Source organism: Charadrius vociferus, unplaced genomic scaffold (genome assembly GCF_000708025.1).
Source record: "Charadrius vociferus isolate BGI_N301 unplaced genomic scaffold, ASM70802v2 scaffold340, whole genome shotgun sequence".
Lineage (NCBI taxonomy): Eukaryota > Metazoa > Chordata > Aves > Charadriiformes > Charadriidae > Charadrius > Charadrius vociferus.
Genome location: NW_009646631.1, coordinates 3,140,873 through 3,146,070, shown reverse-complemented (window position 1 = coordinate 3,146,070; position 5,198 = coordinate 3,140,873).

Sequence of the window (5,198 nt, the reverse complement as noted above, 5' to 3'; positions counted from 1 at the left end):
TTTGGGAAGAACTAGTTTTGCTGAGAAATTGTCTTTCCTGCCCTTCAAAACTTGCTCTTAGAGCACTGCTCTTGACGGATATGGCCGCCACACACAGCATGGGAGGAAGCAAGGAGGCCTCATTTGTTCAAGCTGCAGATTCAGACGCACAGGATGTCTGAAATTTCTCCTTTCAAGCTGTTGATTGCCACTCTACTCGTGCAGCATTGCTCTCGACCGTGGTTCCCATTAAACGTCCTTTCCCCCACCACAGGGCTGATAACTCACATCTCAACAGGGAGCACTGAATCACTTTCTGAACAAAAAGTCATGACACAAGCCAGGACAAGAGAGATTTCCTAACAGCAAGGATGCTGATGTTCAGAAGCCATGCAGTTAGCACGTCTCTTTAATACTCAAGACAACTGCTATTAAATAGAGCCTGGACTGTTTTCAAGGGGACACTCACCATGAAGGGGAAGGCAAGCGTGCAATGACCTTCTTCTAATTCCAGTTATAGACAATATACACAATTCCCAGTTCATTCCACCCAATGGCAGGATTGTGAGTCCTACTGAATATTTCTTTCTTTCGGTGGATGTGGAAGGAATGAAAATTGAGACTGCAAAGGCCTTGTGTCACTCCCTCTCCTGTCAGTCAGCCTTCAAAAGGATGCGCCGTGGCTTCCTCCCAAAACTCTGAAGAGTACCACGAGGCAAATAAGGGTTCCTCCAAGTCTCAGGTCAGGCAGGCAGAGGAGGTGACCTCCGTTCACCTCATTTGGGAACCGTTTTGCCTCGAGAGATCAGTGAGTGCATGATTGGTCTCAGTCCCACCATCCCACCCCCTGGGCATGGTCCTGTTCCAGTGACGAGGTGGGACAATGGCTGGCAGACTGGTTTATGGCCAGGCTGGTAAATTCACACCAACTCCCACTTGTTGGCATAGATCACGTAGCTGAAATACCACATTGCAGTACTGCCAGATCCCTCCCTGCCAATACACTCTCACCAAATGGTACCAATGATATTTGTTTGCATATAGAGATGTTATGAACCTTATCATCCTGAACCATAGCATTTCTCACTATGAAGCCTTCCTCTCCACTCCTGACATTTCACACTTGCATTTTGTCTTCTTGAAGTAGCAAAAGTATTCACTGAGCAGAGCTGTCTTTGGGTTTTGCAGCTTTTCTTTCAGAGGCTTGAATTCACAGAACCCACAGGCTGTGGTTCACTGTGAATCCCTCAACACAAAGTACGGGATTATAAATTCCCCTGCAAAGGGAGGATGGCTGTCCACTGGGACCAGGGGAGCTTCTACAGCCAGGACAAGGAGGTGGTCTCAGTGCAATTCAGGCTAATCCTGCGTTTGCAAGGCGTCTGAAAAAGAAGATTCTGGCTCGCCTTCAACTCCAGTCTCATCCTCGTGTCCCTTCCTTTCTGTCATTGAGCCTTAAGCAGAAATCTGGGGATATTTCTAAATTAGCTTGCCAGTCGTCCTCTTATTCAGCATGCAGCAGCAGATTCCCAATTAGCAGCTATTCTTTCACTGTAGTCTACACTCTAAGATTCATTATTCTAAATTTATCTACAAATTGAGCAGCCCTCTTTCCATCCGTAATCAGACCAGGTACTAGCATGTTCTAAATCCTTCCTCATCTGACTACATTACTGCTCATTAGTTTTCTTCCTTAGTGTTGTTATTCCAGCTTCACAGTACTAGGCTGTTGCTGACTATTGACACAAACAGCTTCAGCTAAACAACTCAACCCCTGTATGTCTAATCTTTGACATCACTAAAATAGGCACATTTATGTTCACATCTGTTTGTAAAGCTGATTCCTGTTCATAAAAGTATTGTGGAACACTATATAAGAACATCTGCAGAGAGGATTGTACAAACATTTCCTGTCTAATTTCAGTTTTTAATTACTTTTTCATCCTTACTTTTCTAGCTGGAACATGTCAAATTACTATCTGAAGCTGCATTTAAACATCATGGTTAAGACAAGAACACAAAGACAAAGGAAGAAAATACACCTTCTCCTAACAGGAGAATATTGAAACGATAGAAAAACAAAGTCCAAAAATATTCTGATAAGAAATACGATAGATGGTTTGAAACCTGAAAAGAGAGAGAGAGAGACACCCAGTGTAGCAAACCTCTTCTCTATGTGATGAAAATGAGTTGTAATTTGTGAAATTTAAAGGTAAAGAAACTCTACCCCAAAACATAAGAAACACATTCGTATCAGAGATTGACAGAATCCAGAGCTGCAGTCCCCCAGATTCCTCCTACTTATTCCACTTTTCTTACCACTTTGACTCACCTTGCATGCCCCCTTCCTAAACAGTTTGTGACTCCCCTCCTGGTCCCTCCACTTCTTGTGTTTCCACAGCCTATGTGAGCAGAGGCACATAGGCATAGCTGGATCTTTCATGCCCAAAAGCTACATTGTTTTTGGACTCATCTTACCCTTGCGGTGTTTCCATATTACCTTCCGATGTAAACAACAAGGGTGTACAAAAATCCAAATGCAGTGATGAACTGCAGCATGAGCTGCACAGCTGCCCCAGTGATTCCTCCGGTTAACACCAAATAGTGGCCTGTCCTTACCTCGCCAAGCATTTTTTCTCACCACCCTACCTAGCTATAAGATCTGAATATTGTATCCGGTTCTAGTGTTCAGCAAAGCCCCATCACCTGCAGTTTTCTCAGAAAGTCACCTCATGAAACAGAGGATGGGGCCCTGCTCTGTTCCTCGCCCAGCAGCTCCCTGGACTAGAGCATCCGCCCACCTGCAAAAGGAGATCAAACTGAGCCCTTTCAGGCTGTGATAATTTAATCTCCCCTTCCTAGAAGATGATGAGAGCAAGCAGGAAACACTCTTTTTCCATGTACCATTCTCAAAGGCACCAAAAACCCTTTAAGAAGGTATAATTTTTCTTTCTGAAAGCTAAATAACACTGAGAACAGACACTGTAACACTCTAAGGTTTCTTCAGGCTGACAATTTTAAATACTGTTTCCGTCAATCCTCGTAGACTTCAAATTAAACACTCGTTTACCCTTCCAGTGAAATACCATTATTTTAACTGCCTTAAAATGCTTCTTCCAGTTTTCATACTAAAATTTTCCAGCTCTTCTACTCTGAACCACATAATCTATTATAGCTTTTATCTTCACACTAACCACTTCAGGAGCAATCTGTGGATATCCTAATCCTTCCCTTTCTAACACCATAATCTCCTGATCTTTAATAATAATAAAAAAAAGATAGAAAGATTTGCAAAGCTGTACTGCATCTCCTGTTCCACGTTAGCAGTTGCCAAGTCACTTTGCAAAATTATTAAGCAGTCGAGCTTTTCTGCTCTATTTGATGTTTTCTTTTAGCTGTGGTCCCTCTATTGCTTCATTATGCATCCTTTGTTTCTTCAATTCCTAGATTAGTTTCACAGTTCTTCATTACCCCCGGGCATAACTTGCACCACTTTCCCTCAGTGCCACATTCACAACTGGTATATGATGATTTAGACCAATGCAATGTGAATGCAGAAGATGCATTTTCCAACATTTCTTAGTATTTTTATTTTTGGTTTGTAAATGAGAACAGATCTGAGGGAGTCCGATTATATCGGACGGGACACTTATGGGAAGCAACCTTATCTAACATTGAAGTCATGCTAGACTACATGATCTCCAAAGGTCCCTTCCAAACTACAACTTTCTACAACTCTAATTCCAATCTTCCCCTTGCCTAGTTCTGTCCAATTTAATTTTTCCTGGGATCCTTCTCGTGCCTTGCCACCCAGTCTTTCTTTCACCACAAGTGATATCAAGTCATTCTCAGTAAGAGTGTGTGCCCATATATTGATGAAGGACTACACTCACAATAGAGCAATTGAGGTTCATATCTTCCCTGCCTACAAACTCACCCTATTGTCTCATGTTCCAGAGAAATGTTTTATATATCTGCTATAGGCTACTCCTTGGCTTGTTTTCGATTTCTTGATGCACTTTTGCTTTGCACAGAGTACACAGCAGGAGCGGAGACTGAGGTCTACCTTCTCCCAGGTTAGAGCTCTCACTACCAAATTGTGCATCATGGTCTCACCCTTGGGTTTGCTCTTCACCCTTTTCTTGGTGAATACTTGACTACTTCACTGTGGTACATAATAGACTGGAGGGGAGGAGATTGGGCTGTCACCTTTCCTTTGTTTGTAATAATGAGTTACCATAATTACTGGGTTTCAATGGTGCACACAAGCACTACAGTCTCTGTTTAAAGCAGGAGGGGGGGGGGAAAAGTCAAGGAGAACAACTCCCTCCCTTCCTCTTCTTCCTTCTAGTTTTTCCGATGAAGCCAAAAACTTGTTTTCACAGCCCCAGCAGAGTACACACTGATCATTTCTCTTGCGTGGTTTCAAACCAGTGAAACAACTCTGGTAACTAGTTTTAAACTTCATTAATGAAGAAGACATAAGAATAACACTTTATTTGTCACTTAGAAACTAGTTATAAAAAATAACTTACTTCTGTGTCCAGTCAAACAGGAAAAGTTGTGCCTAATGCAAAGATGCCACCATTTTTACACCTATAAGAAAATGCCACATAGGAATAGCAATTGCTCGTACCCAGATGCTTCCTCAGGGCCACTTCTAAGGAGAGGCCGAAAGTCACAGACTTATGTGCTTCTGTCCTGCTTATTAGGCCAAGTATGAACAACAGTATGTGTGGGGCAATGAAGGAGATCCCACAAGCTTGTGACTCCTGCTGCATCATGTAATTCAAAGCTTTCACCTATCCAAGAGGAGCTCATAAGAAAGCAAGAGTCACTTCCCTACCCCTCTGTAGATCCCACCCAACACTTACTTCACATTCTTCAGAAGAAGGGCTGTCTCACTCAGTGTGCAGGTACAAGGGCGCCAGACAACAGTCTCTGTTACAGCCTTAGGACACTACTGCCATAGAAACAGCTGACAACTGATGTCATGGTGCGAAACACAGCTATGGCCTGAAAGCCTCGTAGAAATATCTGAAATAATTATTAAATGCTTCTTTTTCTGGTGGATGAATTTCTTCAGTACAAACAACCAGATGAAGACTTTGAAGGAGTGTGCGAGAACATAAGTGGGAAGTTAATGAGCAAGCAGGGTGGTATTACCATGCCCCAAAGTGAATGTTATCTCCGCTCTATGAAAGAAGCTAAAAATGATA